Here is a 17,053-nt window from a genome sequence, read left to right as displayed (position 1 = left end):
AGGAACAGTGAAAGCTGGTCGGGGTACATTGGGAATTTTGTCGTAGAGCATGCTGGATTGTGTGTAAATCAAATCCAAGTATTGGGCACAAGCAATTACTTGCTCTTCTGTGACAACTCCACCTTTTGCCACATCCTCGATGATTGATGGCAACAAGGATTTTATGAACCACTCAGCCAAAATCTGATCGGGAACATATGTCTTAACCATTCGACGACAATGTCGCCACTCATGAATATGATCTGATATGTGGGTAGCATTAGTCTATTTAAAGTTGGTTAGGAGTTCCATTCCAGTCTCGTATCTGATAGGTAACTGGAAGTGGGTCAGAAATGTAGTGGCTAAAGTCGTAAAGTTGTCAAAAGAAGCTCTTGGGAACTCAATGTACCATCTAGCAGCCAGACCAGTAAGAATTCTTTGGAAAATACGGAATCTAACTGAATCATCATTTAAGGAGATTGATGAACACCACAAATGAAAGGTCATGACATGATTTGATGGGTCTTCTCTGGGATTTCCATTGAATTTCAGAATGTCAGAAGGTAACTTATGCAGAATCACCGACCACCAAGGTGCATATAAGATTGCATCATTAGTAAGCCAATTTAAATCTGGTAATTCTAAAGTTGCTACAAATGGAAACTATCGATTCAGGTTAGGTTGAGCATACCCAGGATATGATGGAATTGCCTAAGCAATAGGTCTTTTCATACCAACATAGGGCATCTACATTTGGTAACCTTGATAAGGTTGTTGTTGAACAAATCCAGCATAAGGTGGTTGTTGATAACTAGATTAAATTTGTGGTTGTCCATAACTTTCAAAGCCTTGTTTACCAGGACCTTCATAAGCTTGATATTGTCCAAACCCAGGTTGAGCCTATTGGGCAAGTCCAAATTGGGGTTGGAATTGCTGGAATTGAGGTTGTTGAAATTGGGGCTGCCACAGTTGTTGAATCAAGTGTTGTTGTTGTTGGTACAACTATTGTTGATTTAACGGTTGTTGTTGCCCAGCAATGAAAGGTTGGCGAGGTTGTGAATAGACTATACCAGTGTAAGCATGAGTCAGTCCAAATAAGGGTATAGTAACCTGAGGTTGTTGCACCCCAGACACAAGTGGTTGTTGTACAACAACCTGAGAAACTTGAACTTCGATATTATATTTTGGGATTCAACTGTGTTAAGTAAGTCATTCATCTATGACCATTTCCATGAGAGGTAGTTGTAACTGACTAATTTCTCATGATTTTTGAATAGTCCACTTAGCATTGATTGCATCGGTGATGCTCACAAGGGTGAAGAAGTGGGATTGAAACTAGTGAAATAAATCACATAGTGTCAATCATCACTTCTGGGGCTTGCACCTGGTAACCAGGACTTCCCAGGAGGTCACCCATCCCAGATCACCTCTGGCTCAAGCATGCTTAACTGTGGAGTTTTCCCCACAATCAAGCCCACTTAGCTTGTTACCCCATTTGCAAAACCTTAGCAAGTATTTTGCCTCATGAACCATTCAAGTAGAGTTCCCTTCACTCTTTTGAATTAAGTATTGGGGGTTTTCGCAGTGCATTATATTAGATATCATTTTTTGGGATTCAACTGCGTTAAGTAAGTCATTCATCTATGACCATTTCCATGAGAGGTATTCGTAACACACTAATTTCTCATGATTTTTGAATAGTCCACTTAGCACTCATTGCATCGGGTGATGCTCACAAGGGTGAAGAAGTGGGATTGAAACTAGTGAAATAAATCATGTAGTGTCAATCATCACTTCTGGGGCTTGCACCCAATAACTAGGACTTCCCGGGAGGTCACCCATCCCAGATCACCTCTGGCTCAAGCATGCTTAACTGTGGAGTTTTCCCCACAATCAAGCCCACTTAGCTTGCTACGCCATTTGCAAAACCTTAGCATGTATTGTGCCTCATGAACCATTCAAGTAGAGTTCCCTTCACTCTTTTGAATTAAGTATTGGGGGTTTTCGCAGTGCATTATATTATATATCATTTTTTGGGATTCAACTGCATTAAGTAAGTCATTAATCTATGACCATTTCCATGAGAGATAGTCGTAACTCACTAATTTCTCATGATTTTTTAATAGTCCACTTAGCACTCATTACATCGGGTGATGCTCATAGGGGTGAAGAAGTGGGATTGAAACTAGTGAAATAAATCACATAGTGTCAATCATCACTTCCAGGGCTTGCACCCAGTAACCAGGACTTCCCAAGAGGTCACCCATCCCAGATCGCCTCTGGCTCAAGCACACTTAACTGTGGAGTTTTCCCCACAATCAATCCCACTTAGCTTGCTACCCCATTTGCAAAACCTTAGCAAGTATTGTGCCTCATGAACCATTCAAGTAGAGTTCCCTTCACTCTTTTGAATTAAGTATTGGGGGTTTTCGCAGTGCATTATATTAGATATCATTTTTTGGGATTCAACTGTGTTAAGTAAGTCATTCATCTATGACAATTTCCATGAGAGGTAGTCGTAACTCACTAATTTCTCATGATTTTTGAATAGTCAACTTAGCACTCTTGACCCAAAACTTGTGGTTGCGAGGTAGAAGAACCATTTTGTACCGGTTGAGATACAATAGTTTTAACTTGTGACTATGGTACAATGGTAACAATAGGTGTAGTAGGAATAGCTGACACAGTTTACATTGGTTTTGTTGGATACACAAGCCTTGGTTGAACTAGCATTGTTGGTTTCCATTGACAAACTCAAATTCCAAGTTAGCCTGAATACTGCGGGATACTACCATATGACGGTCCTCCATAGGGAGGATAAGGTGAATAAGAATATTTCTCTCCATATGGTGGGAATCCAGTATTTAATGGATACATAGGTCTTCATTGACTAGATTGCCCAGTTTGATATTGATATGCAGGATCACACTGGTAAGTTCCCGTTAAAGAAGAGAGAGGTAGAATTTTGGTTGAGGACATGGGTGATGACCATGGTGAGAAAACATCGAAGAGGTTGCAATAGAATATTCTGTTGTAGCTGCATCAGATGATACAGTCTAGGATGTTGACAGTTGTTCAGCCATAGTTAACTGAACCGAAAGTTGTCCTAAAGAATCGACGGGTACTTGAAAATAAGCAGGATCAAACGGAGCAATAAAATGAGGAGTATGAGGGTAAATATAAAGCCCAGTTCCAAAGTGGAATGGGGTTCCAGGTGTAGAATCTTCTTCCAATTCTTCCTCGACAACAATTAAACCAAGTGGAAGAACTTCACCGTCTGATCCGTAAAAGATTTCTGGTGTTTATAAAGTGGAAGTTTCAGTAGTTACTGATGTATGAAGGGTAACCGGTTGATCATCTTCCAGTAAAGTAACAACTTCTGAACATTCAAATTCGAAGTCCAGATGTTCGGGTAAAAGAACAACAGTTTCAGAAAGAGGTTCCTGAACAACTTTAGGTTCAGATGTAACTTCTGTTTGAACTGTGATAGGTTCTGGATTAACTTCTGTTTGAACTGATTCAAATTCAGAAGTAATTTCTTGTTGAGCAACTTCAAGTTGAGGATCAACCTATTGTTGAACAACTTCGATTACTATTTCACTAGGATCAGTACTAATGTCCTCAGGTAATTGTGAAAATTCTTCTTAAAAAACGGATGTACCAAAAATGGTTGGAGTAACTGGAGTCTCAGTACTTACCGAAATAGATGTTTTAGGTAATTCAGATGAAGAACTAGGAGTTCTTGATGTATTTGACTCAGTTAAGCGAGACTGCTTCGACCAAATAGGTGTAGCTTTGGGAGGTAAAGGCGGTTTACTCGCTGTTCTCCATGAATGACGAGGTAAGGGTTGATGTTCCTCCATGATTGCTGATTAATTTTATTATCAAAAAAGAAATAAAAAAATGGTAAGCTAGGAAAAATATTTACCAAGCAACTATGAACTGTGGAATACCTCCTAACGAACCAAGAAGTATGAGCAGGGAATCTCCCTGAATGCTATGTTCGGTGTATCACCATGTACAAGGCGGCCGACTCAGTTACCTAAGGGTGGATAGCAACCTAGTGTTGTCCTCCCATATATACCCAAAGGTATGTGGAGGCCCAGTCTGTATAAGCATTGTCTAATGCAAAACCACACAGTGAGAGCATTCCCATATACTTTACGTACTGTAACACCGCCCTATATACCCGAAGGTACATGGACGAGCTACGATATACTCACATACGTGGAATGAGGTATCACACTCGGGATGTATTATAGACAAGTTAGTGACAGCTGCATTGTTTTACGACATCGGAACATGTCTCTAGCCTAGAACCACTAAATGTTTTCGTTAATGACAATGCTCCATTAGGTAAATTGATGTTAATTTTATGTTGATCTTACTTACAAATTTTCCTTTCAAGTTCACCACATGATGTATTCTGAAATTCCTGGGAATGCAACTATCATGACAAGCATTCTTTCCATTCAATTTAATAATGAAAATCCTAGCTACTTAGGGATAGAGCAATCATATTTCTTTCAATCAAAGAGCAAAGAGCACAATCTAATGCAATTTCTCTACACTATTCCTATGAGCACACACAAACTTTTTCAATGAAACATGCATGTATTTCTTTTCGATTTCCTTAATGTGAATATGAACAAAACAAAATATGCACATACAATCAATCAATCTTTCATAAGAACGAAGACTTCTATGACAGTTCTGTTTCAAAGGAAAAGAAGACTTTACGACACTTTCTTTCAAATGAAGATTAATCAACTATATTCTAACTTTGACTATAGACAGATAATGACAAAGAAAATATTAAAGAAACATTAATCAATCAAATCAAAGTAGGGATAGAAAAGTAGGGATCAATCAACAAACAAATAAACAGAGAAAAGTTGGCAAAAAACACTTTCCAAAGGTGGGAAACTGACCCTAGGAGGATAAACGCAGCACTGAATGGGAGACAGTGTGCTTCAGAGCACTGTCCCTAAGCCAGGGGTGGTCTACAGTGCACTGTGTCCCTCACAAGCCTGCACTGGTGACAGTGAGCCATTTCAAGAGGCAATTTGAGACAATTTTGACCAAATTTTCAATGCAAAGAGCTGAATTAGAATCTATGAACACAAGTAAGGTCTGCAAGGATATCCTAGGAGGTGTATAAGCTACTAGGAAAGAGGATCTTCCCTAGTGGAGTCGCCAATTTGTTTTGGAGAATTTTGTATCTACAGATAAATACTAATTCCCTAGATAAGTAGCCATATCTAGAACAACAGTTTAAAGTGTTTTAGTCTTTTCCTATAAGCAATAGATAAGATGAGAAGATGAGAAGACCTACTTGTAGTTCCGCTTTCCTCTCATCTCCCATGTATCGATCCTGTCGCTCCTTCCCGTACTTAATACGCTTGAGAAGTACCTATAAACACAACAGAAAACAAAGAATCCATCAAAGCAAAAGATCTATTGAATATAAGTGAATGGAATCAGATACATTTCACACATATAAGCATTATAAAACAATACAAACATATGGGAGAAAGGTTCAAACACTTTATTGAATAGAAGAAGGAATTACAACCATTTGTGTCTGACTCAAAGCCATTCCTCTAGTTTGGATCCCATCGACATCACATTAAAAGCATGACAAACTTGTAGCATTATAATACTTCCTTGAAAGCCAAATCTCATAGCAACATTATCTCCTTACAATTCAATATAATCCAGCCCCTGTTCACTTAGATGAGTGGTCAATTTATAGGAAGATGAAGGAGGTTTTGTCATAAATGGTGGCATTGAATGGCCTTCCATACTTAGAATTAGTTCCATGGAGGAAGGGATGAGAGGATAGGATGCATCTTAACTCATTCCTCATCCATTTTCGAGCTCATAGGAGTTGATAAGTGAGGGAACCTTCTAGATGACTCCAAAATATAAGAATATTCCCCAAACCCTATGTGAATTTCGCTCAAACTTTCCCAACACAGGTGAAAGGAAGCCTAAGTTCTCTGCAAAGCACCCTGGCATGGACTTAACTACTATGCAGCACACCCTTACATGGGCCTACCTACACTAGTCCCTCTAGAGGCTTTTTCTGGATGTCTTCAAGTAATGAAACTGTCTAGGAAGGAGGCATTCAAAGGGGTGACTTTGTTTAGGGCATGTAGCAACTAAAATTAGGGTTTTCTGAGCCCTAAAACACTGATCTGGATGATGGGATTGATGTGCCCAAATGGATCTGTAACAACCCTGCCATGGATTCAATCTGCATGGCGCCTCCGTGGGAGGACTTATATTCTGCCACATCAGGGGAATTCTAGTAAAGGGCAGCCACCAGGCAATAAACCACGACTGTTGCTCGGTATGCTCATATCTAAAGAATTTATTGTATTGTGTGAGTTATCAATGAATGTGTGTTTTAATCCACAACAATAAACCCTATAGTTGGTTTTCACTCTCAATTCATAATTCGCAGCATACTATTGAGTCTGGCAGCTTCTGGTTAACCTATGAGAAAAAACCAATGAAAAATACATGATTTGATATGTGCAAATGAGGGACATATTAAAATTGGATTTTAATGTGTGTGGCTAGTAGCACATCCAAAGATCCCGCCAGAGAAGAATCTTATAGAACTGAAATAAAATGGCAAGATAAATAGACACAAAAAAACATTTATTTTAAATGGCTACCACAATAGAATTCTTGAAGAAACTGTATGAAACAAAGATGACTATTTTATTTTAGAGTTCATTTAGATACGATAGAATGATTTAGACATGAAAATGGTAAATAAGAGTTATTCCAATTGTTCTTTTGAAGGATATTTAGAAAACTATAATTGATTGAAACTGCAAAAGCACCAAGTATTTGATTAAATGAAAATAAGTTAAAAGAGTGTTACAACCGCAAAATAGATGAACATCAGTAGCAAAATCATGGCAACCTGTTAGGGCTTGAGAAAAGCCCCAAGGATCAAAACATTTGTTGGCCAAACAATTAGCAAATACTGCTTGGTTTTTAGGTGGAATTTGCAATTCTACAAGAATATTTTAGGGATTACAAGAAACCAAGAATATTTTAGGGATTACAAGAAAACAGGAAATGGAATATTCTAGGGATTACAAGAAACTATGAAGTAGCAAGTTCAGTTCATTTAACGACAGCATGGAATAATAATAACGAGTTTAAGCAAGTTAAATTAATGTTAAGGGTGTCATTTCGATTACTATAGTCTTAGTCATCTCTACTGCAATCACTAGCAAAGGCCGGTAAGAAGAATAACAAAGTTGTCTCTGTGACAAGGACTAAAAAGGTTGTTAACCGACTCTCCCATTAACTGAACACAAATTGTGAATTACCCAATCTGGGTAATCTGACATTGTCCAAGCTTCCTCAACACGAATTGTGAGTTACCCAATCTGGGTAATCTGACATTGTGCAAGCTTGCAGAAGGGTTCATTTTGAAGTCGTGTTCCAAGTTAAACCATAATTTTTATGCCCTGTGTTCCAAGTTAAACCGTAATTTTTATACCCTGTACATTTTATACATGACTACAACCTATTATGAATATAGAATAGCCAATAACTTAATATGAAATAAAATTCACAGCAATGTGAACCCATGAACCATTCCTAGAATTTCGTAGTTAATGTCAAGGGTGTCTCGAAACATATTTAGGAAGTAGTTTCCAGAAAGGTAAGATGAGAGATTGGATGGATCAGGGAAGATAGATTTGTCCTCTCTACATTCAAATGAAAAACCAGCATTCCACATGTTATACGAATGATCAGAAATAGAAACATCCGGAAATGAATTTTCACAAGATGGAACATAAATGATGGAATCCTAGAAGATGTCAGGATAAAGCATACGAGATGTGGATAGAAGGAGGTCATCCTTCACTGTAGATTCTTGTTCAGACTCCCATACATACTCATAAAAAATAATAGGGCAGGTTGGTTGTTCAACACTAACTCTATCCATAACTTGATCCTCAAGAACATCACATGTAAGATTCGGAACGAATGAACACAACACACCGAAATCTGAAGGATCAAAGGGACCGAAGGACAAAGGATAATGATATAAGACCACAAGAAGACCATCGAAGTTGCAGTCCAAATCTATGCAGAAATCCTGATTAGGTGGGGTAGGAGGGGATGGTGGTAGATCACCAGGTAGATCTACCTATTCCTTTACCATAGGAAGGAAGTTTGTCGGAGACGTATCCGGCCATTTTTTCGGTCCCATCTCCAAGCAACCTAGTCGTTTCCTTTGACTATAACCTACTACTCATACCCCTCTACCATCTAATGTACCATTACGAATCATAGTACAAGCTTGCAGAATGGTCATGGTTGGTACCATCATAGATGAAGGGGCTTTTGTGAGTATCCTTTCCTCAATAGCTTGGAAAGTTCTTAGTTTGCCATCGCTTCTGCCTGAGATGCAAAATCTGACAGGCTTTGACAAAGGAACTAGTCGACTGTCAAGGATCCTTCCAAATTTGCCTATAACTTTGAGAAGGAAAGATATCTACATGAACGTAATGGTAGTCCAAGGACCTTTAGGTTACAATCTACTCCTTGGGTGTGACTACATTTATAGAATGGGAGCCATTGTCTCCTCACTCTTTCAAGTGATGTGTTTCCGCATGAAGGCAAAGTGCTCTAGCTCGTAGACCAGCTTTCATTTCCTGACTCACAGATAGATAATAGTCAAATTCCATCCCTAACTGGTATTTTTGCATAAGGAATGTCTCATCAATCTCTAGTCCGTCCACCTGATGAATGCGAGTGATTCGGTGATTATGACTGAAACCCAGGGGGCATGCACCTTGGTCTGCCTTGGCAGGAAAACTTTAGGTATAGGGTAGGTTTTCATGGAGGATATATGACTAATCTGACACACCTGTCCGTTTAGAAGATGTGATTAGACTGGAATAAGATACCTCCATCAGAAGGTATGCCTTTCTCGACAGAGCAAGTGTTTTGTCTGCAAATTGAAGGGTAACCTGGAAACTCTACTTCGCTATACCTAGGGGCATGCAAACATTTTGTACACAAGTGAAAAGCAACCAGCATAACTCTAACCCCATAGTTTTTCTAACTTCAACTACTTAAGTTAGGTGATTGGTCTGATCGACCATTCACCTTTGCAAGGGCCAAATGGCACCGACAAAGTAAAGGAAGAGTTTTCCTACCTAACCCCAGTAGTTAATTAACCCCTAGGACAGTAGTTGGTCGTTCCTAGCTTGCATGCAAAAGGCTCCAGAGCAAAGTTTCAAATGGGGCAAGCTCCCTAAAAAATGAACCTATCGATGAGACATCCTTATTATACAACTGGCACGAGCAGTTTTACGCGAAGTTCAAGCTCGTTAAAAAATAAACCTAGCAATGAGCATATGTTCCACCAGAGTTTAAGCTCATTAAAAAATGAACCCACCTTCGGTAAATAACCATTGTGATCGCATTATCATCAGCTTTTGAGCCTTAGTTGTGTTCTTACCATCACCTCCACTCTTTTTTTAGCCGATCAAACGCCTCCATTTAATTGTTTACCCCTTTTGAGGAACAATTGCGATGAGTGATCCTATTAGCCAATTTCTTTACACTACCATGATTGAAAAGTTCCAAACATTACTTGGAACCAGCTGCTATCCAAAATCGTCACTCGTTCCTCAAAAAATGAGTCTTTTTTAAGCTCTTTTCATCTGACTCGTAAAATATGAAAATATTGCCGAGCAATTGGCCTCTCCAGCTCGTTAAAGCGATCGGAAGTGCTATCCCTACTCTAGATTTTAATCTTTTTGGACCTGAGGGATCATTACACAAAAATATTGAGCACTTGTATTGTTTGGCTCGTTAAAGCTATCGAAAATTCATCCCTTTCGTATTATTTTATACTTTTTCGGATTTAAGGGATTATATTATGAAAAGGGAATACTGGAGTTTCCTTTTCGTCCCTTTTCAAACTCTCTAAAATTGAAAATGGACCGAGTTATCTTTGTCGTTAAACTTGTTAAAACAATAGCGACAAATTTGTACATGCAGACAAGAACGAGTTTCACTATTGCTAGGCTCGTTAAAACATAGCGGTGGGTTTGCCCAAAGGGCAAATTATAGAACAAGCATATTTTATCCTCCTCAAGCTTGACAAAAACAAAGAGGTACTGGTCAGCAATGATTGGGGAAAAATTGGGAAGAAAACTTGAAGAAACTTTATTGGTAGCAAGTCGCTCTTGAACATGACACTTTAACTCCATCACCATGATTGAGTCGGGTTGGGTTATTCCGTTCACCAATCATATCACCATTGGTCCACCGTATCATCCATATTTGGGGTTAACACTACCAATCCATTTTAGTGTCGCCGATATGTTCAAGAGAAGTCGCTCAGAGAATTCACCAACCCAGCTTGTGTCTCATCCGCTGCAATACCTTCACCCTTCATTCTTTCATGACCGCCACCCTGAACCTTGTATCATCAGATCGTTTTCACCTCCAAAAAATCATTTGCTATGTTTCGTGTCGTAGATGTGGGATTCATTAAGGCCCTCCTATGACGGGTCACTTCTTGTCGACATCAGCTCATTATCCAAGAAGTTGACTTACGAACAACCCTTTCAGTACTTTGAAGCTTGCATGCCTCAATGGCACGTTTCTCACTTCCGACGACAGGTTTACATCAATGGCCTTCGACCGAAATATTTTGCGTGGTTTTCGACGTCAAGTCCCATTTTCACACCACGTAAATTTTACTGCAGTACCTTGAGGGTCATTATCATTATCGGTGATTCGTCTCGCGCCTGTTAATAGCTTACATCATTGACTGGTAATCAGGTGATGTCTTTCCTTGTTTGACTTCAGAACATCTTTTCACATGGATCAACTTGTACTCCGGGTGAAGATTGAACAAGTTTGAAGACTCGGATCTAGTTTCATCCATATGGGCTACGATATGTTCAGGAAAATAAAGACATCAAATGTACATCATTGTTGCACAAATAACCATCCAAGCCTAAGGATGATGGCTCTACCAGAATCATCAGTTTGCCATACAGATGGTTGTCTGTCCTATGCACATAAAAATGAATTTATAAAGTTGAGCATGGGAATTCCCGCCTCAGCCAGATCATGAAAATATTATGAAGATAATGTATTATATTGTATCTTATTATAGGTCACCTTCCAGTTTGAAAAACCTTGGATCCTCATGATAGAGAATTTCACCCAACATCAAAAGATTTACGACCTCATGCTTTACGGGGAAACTATTATAGGCATATTTGGGCACTACAACCCCAATCTTATATGTCCATAAACCAAGGGCTTCTAAGTCCCTAAAAGTGTTGTTTCATACCCTAAAAGAACAAGGTCAGCTGATTACATCATCTCCATGAAAAACTGCTCAGAACTGGTCAAAACTGGAACATCTCACCTGCTCCATGGTCAAAGTGCGATGCATCTCACCTAATGCACACGGGGGGTGCAATGCATACTAAAAAGCCATTCTATGGGCTGCGATGGGTGAGAGTAGACAAATGGCAGAGATAGTTTGCAAGGTGGATGATCATAGAATCTTCTAGAAACTTCTCCTGTGACACTTGCCTCTCTGAATTCACCCAGGGATGAGTAAGAGATCATGAAATCTCCAAGTGGAACTGAGAACTATCAGAGAAATGACACTAATAAGAAACCCAGAAGCTGACTCGCCCAACTGAAAACATCTATATATGGATCCCTCATCCTAGAGATCCAGAGGTCGGAATTTTGCATCTTGTAAGGAAGTGTTGTTAGTTTCTTTGTGGAATAATCATATTGTTCAGTGATCTAGCTTTTCATGAGGTGAAGAAGGGCTTTCATGCTGGGAGTATGGCATTGGGTCAAATCAATGGGTTGTAATCCTCTCTTCTACTCTTTCTATCAATAAAGCTATTTGAGTTTTCCTCCATATTCTTGTATGTCTGAGTTGATATATGCATTTGTATGGTCAATATATATCTGATCCTATATTGTTTATGATTGTAGATCTCTATGCTTTGATGGTATTATGCTGCTTTGACTCTACAGGTGTTCTTTGAAGCGGGACAAGCGAGGAAGGAGTGGCAAAGATCCGTCAAAGGGGAGAGGAAACAAGCAAGGAGCCAAGCGAAAGACTGAGGTTGGTACTCTCTGCTTCTCTCTCATCTACTTCTCATAAATGAAAACACAAGTGACTTTAGTTTGTTTGTTTCTAAGATAGCTACCCGTCTTAGTGGGACTAGCAGCTCTGAATGGACACTAGTTTTCCCGATAACAAGGTTCAGGCTTCCTGGAGGTGTTGTGGTGCATTGAAGTTGTGACTGTGTTGTAGTGCAGTGAGTGCATATTATGTGGTATTATATTATGTCGTACATTGTGGTTGAACGCATACCTCTGCTGCCAAACAACTCTCTCCCCATTACGCTCCAAACGACTTGATAGTCATAGCTCTGCCCCTTAACGTTGAAAATAATTCCCCTAGTTAATGTCTTGATGTTGTGGTTTCATATGTTGAATGCTCTCCCTACATTACGTACCTCTCCCATACCTTCTGGCTATACTCCATACTCCATGCTAAGGTGTGGTTTTTTAATATAACTGTGGTTTCTCCACACCTTACACCATTTTATACCTCCCTTTTGTAACATATACAAACTTTTCTCTCGCTGATATCCCCACCCATTTATCCATACCAGTTTCTCATATCTTGCACACCAGTTTTTAATACATTGCATTTTTATATATAACATGACCATATATTACTACATATGTTGAATCCGCTCCCGGTTTTTAATACATTTCATTTTTATATATAACATGACCATTTATTACTACATACGTTGAATCCGCTCCCAGTTTTTAATTGTGGTATAACCACCACATACCACAGTCCTCTGTCATATGATACTGACTCCTCCTCATTGAACATTTCCATATCATGTTGTCCAAACCACACCCATACTCCATACTTCATGTTGAATAATACATTACATTATCAACACGACTCCCATAACAATATTTTTCCACCAATTCCGACTCATCATTGAACGTTGAGGTATCAGAGCCATACCACGCTTCGCATACTCCCAGTTTTTTCATATGTGTTTCATATTACGTTGTCATATGCATTTCAACATACCTCCCTCCCATGCACTTTAATATGTGTTTTAATATATATTGTATATTACGTGTCTTCATATAACCCTCACCATATAATCCCTCCCCTATATAAGCCTTCCCCTCATATAACGCTCACCATATAAGCCCTCCCCCATATAAGCCCTCCCCTCATATAACCCTCCCCATAGATACCTCTTCTATATATATCAAAATTGTAGTTTTTTTACCATGAGAAGTGCAATTTTTTTATATTGGCAGCATAGTACACATATTTAAAATGAATTCATTGATATCTATTGTTGGAGTAGTTCTCTTTGAAAAAGAGAACTATCCTAAATGGTCAAGGAAGATAAAACACACTCTCATTTTCAATGAGTTTTGGAAAGGAGTTTGTGTAGGAGAAGGAGATAATGAACCTACAAATCCCACCTCAAATAAGGAGATTTCCATTTGGGAAAACAAGAATAACAAGGCCTATGCCTTGATTGCACAAAATCTATAAATGAAAAGGTGAGTCACGATGTTTCACCATTTTCAAATTCTTTTGAAGCTTTACAGAAGTTGAAGGAAATCTATGACTTACACTCTGAACTTGAAGTGGTCCAATTGGTGATTAAATTGTTTAGTCTGGAATTGAAAAATGATGACCCTCTTCCTTTAGCATCAAAAGTAAGATCTATTATCCATGATATCAAAACCACTGGTGTTCAAATAGACATTCCTCTCATATCTTATGTCAAGACACTATATCCCACTTATTCAAAGTATCTTGAGTCATTGCAAGCAAGTGGAAACCTCAAGGAGATTACCTTTGACTCCCTTGAGAATAAGTTTGCTAAGAGAGAGAACGATTTTTGGAAGAAGACAACTCCTCATTATTTTGAATAAGTTGTGTGTGTTGCACATAAAGAGAAGAATCATGCACAATATTCTTCTAGAGGAAGAGGTGGCTGAAGAGGTAGATGAAGAAGGAATTTTAGAGGCAGGGGGGTAGATAGTTTCAAGGAGAGAAGTCTGATCTTCATTGCATGAATTGCAATAGAGATGGCCATGATGCATCCACATGTAAGTTTCCTTGGGAGAGAAGTGAACATGAAAGAAATGAAGCCAAAGGTAAAACCAATGAAAAAGGGAAAGGTAAAGCACTTGAATCTGCTCACTATGTTGTGGCACATTGTAATATGGGAGTAACTAAAGACTTGTTTAATGCTTCATGTTATAGATCTGGCCCGAAAATATAGGAAAATACAAATATACCCAAGAAATAACAAGATCTGAATATAGAAATGCTTCACTTTATTAATATCAAACCCTTGAGGTAGGGAAACACCATACATTCACTCCTTAAGGAAGGAGAACACTCCACAAGCCATATGCTTGTCCATACAATAATCCTTGACATCTCTCAATGGGGAGTCTCTAGCCTCTGTATAGGCCTCATACATACAATACCATGGGTCATTACCATGGTTCCCTCAATACCGTCTATCTAATACAATGGGCTTATTACATTATTGCTAACTACTTGTGGTCCCTTACTTAATACCGGTTAACCACTTTATTTATTACTATGGCCCATCCCATTATTACATTATTCCCTTGGGTACCTCTTTCTGTACCCCATACTATCCCCCCTAGGTATACTACATTCCACCCCCCTTAAACATGTTTCATCCCCAAAACATAAGAAGAACACAAATAATAAGATCTACTCAAAAGAGTATTCCCTGGTACCATGCACGTGCATCTAGCCATCCCAGAGAAAGGTGAAGCCTCGATCTACATGGTGCCTCACTCGCTTGAGATGGAAGTTGACCCTGGTGGCTCTTCTGTGTTGTTGTGTTGTGGGTGGATCATCGCCCCTCTCTATCTGTGATGCGGGGGTTGTTGTCCTCGTTGCTGATTCGTTGCCATCTTGTTGGTTGTTTTCTTGCAGAGTGATGTGGGAGGTGATATGCTGATGTTTTAACCAACGGTGTATCTTTCTTTAATTCACCACCTAATGGAGCCTGATTGGTATCTAGTACATGTTGTGGTGCATGTTGTTGCTTCTTATCTTCCAATATTACTTCAACTGCGGATTCCTCATCTGATGTATCAATACCTGTAACATTTTCTGCTTCAGCCTCCTTGGACTCTACCTATTTTTCTGGTACCTGGTTTGATGTTTGTGTTTGGTTGTCGACCATTAAAGGCTCATCATCTGATGTGTTAGTGTCATTAGAGCTTTGTGCTTCTGCCTCCATAGTCTCTACTTGGGTCTTAATAGAAATATCCTGCAATGTAATTTTCTTCTTTTTATACCAGAGTTTCATGAATTTCTTTTGCACATTAATATTGAGAGTACCGACAGATTCCATCCAAGGATATCCTAAAACAACATCCATGTTATCCATATCTGAAGTATAAAAATCACAATGCAACACATACTTATCCATAGAAAGCTTCAAATCTTTATAAAATTGAACAACCTCATTATCAACTTGTGTGTTTTCAATGTGTTTTGCTGGAACTTGCAATTTTTTTGCCAAATTAACATTGATAAAATTATGCTTGCAACTAGGATTTATAGACACAATGATATTCTCCTTCTGAATCAATCCATGAACCTGTAATAAGGAGATACGAGCAGAAAATAACCCTTTAGGTTTCTTGGTTTCCTTCTTTCTTGTAAAAATAAAATCTTTCCTAGGTTTTTTGGTTTCCTTCTTTGCGGTGTGAGACCATTTGTCAAAAAATAGTTTTTCAATTTCATGAGCACGACATAACTTCAGAATCTCACTGTCAAGTGATTTCCACCATATAGCAGCCTCATCTTAAAAATAATACCGTATGATGTCCTTCCAAAAGAATGGCCTGTCACACTTCTGATTTTGTATAAAATTTTCAATAGTCGGCCCATCATTTTTTCCTCTAAAAAACTTACTGTTATAAGCCATGAAAAGGGTTTTGAAAATAAATTACTTACTTGGTGAAAATTTGAAATGGCCACAATTCAGTCAATATTGCTCAGAATCCCTATTATGACCTATTTTTAGAAATGGAACAATCATTATGCATCTTCCCATTTGATAGAAATCCCGATCTAGGCACTGGAATTTCATATTCGCGCTGCAACTCTCCCACCGTCACAAAAATTTCTGAAGAAAGAGCTGATTTTAAATCAGTGATATCTCCCTCATCTAAACTCCTATTCGACTGATTTATTTTTTGAAATTGGGTATTTTTTTGCAAACAACCCAGATCTCCTATTAGATTCTGCAAAATTTGCACCAGAACATAGAGATCTGATCTGAAAACTTGCCGCCCCGAAAAATGTCTGCAACCGAGTTGATTTTTAAATCAGCGATATCTCCCACATCTGAACTCCGATTCGGCCGATTTTTTTTTCATTCACAAAAAACCCAGATCTGCAATTAAATTCTACAAATTTTGCACGAGAACATACAGATCTGATCTGCAAACTCGCCACCCTGAAAAATGTCTGCAACCTAGTTGATTTTTAAATCAGCGATATCTCCCTCATCCAGACTCTGATTCGGCCAATTTTTTTTGTCAAATTGGGTATTTTTTCGCAAACAACCTAGATTTGCAATTAGATTCTACAAATTTTGCACTAGAACATATAGATCCGATCTGCAAACTCGCCGCCCCAAAAAGTTCCTGCAAAAAGTAAAAAAAAAATCTCTACTTTTCCCAAGAAAGTGCTCTGATACCACTTGTTATAGATCTGACCTGAAAATATATGAAAATACAAATATACCCAAGAAATAACAAGATCTGAATATAGAAATGCTTCACTTTATTAATATCAAACCCTTGAGGTAGGGAAACACCATACATTCACTCCTCAAGGAAGGGGAACACTCCACAAGCCATATGCTTGTCCATACAATAATCCTTGACATCTCTCAATGGGGAGTCTCTAGCCTTT

At 38.7% G+C, this 17,053-nt stretch overlaps 1 long non-coding RNA gene across 1 annotated transcript in view; it reads right to left on the bottom strand.

Annotated features, from left to right (window-relative positions):
- The window catches only part of LOC149212203 (uncharacterized), a 235,117-nt gene that overhangs the window by 186,789 nt on the left and 31,275 nt on the right, over positions 1–17,053 (bottom strand). The gene's annotated exons all lie outside the window — the stretch shown is intronic.

This window comes from Pinus tabuliformis, chromosome 1_1 (assembly GCF_031772625.1).
Source record: "Pinus tabuliformis cultivar Carrire ecotype Pingquan chromosome 1_1, CPIR1, whole genome shotgun sequence".
Classification (NCBI taxonomy): Eukaryota; Viridiplantae; Streptophyta; class Pinopsida; order Pinales; family Pinaceae; genus Pinus; species Pinus tabuliformis.
The sequence above is the reverse complement of the archived record's forward strand: the minus strand, read 5'-3'. Positions and strand labels throughout refer to the sequence as shown.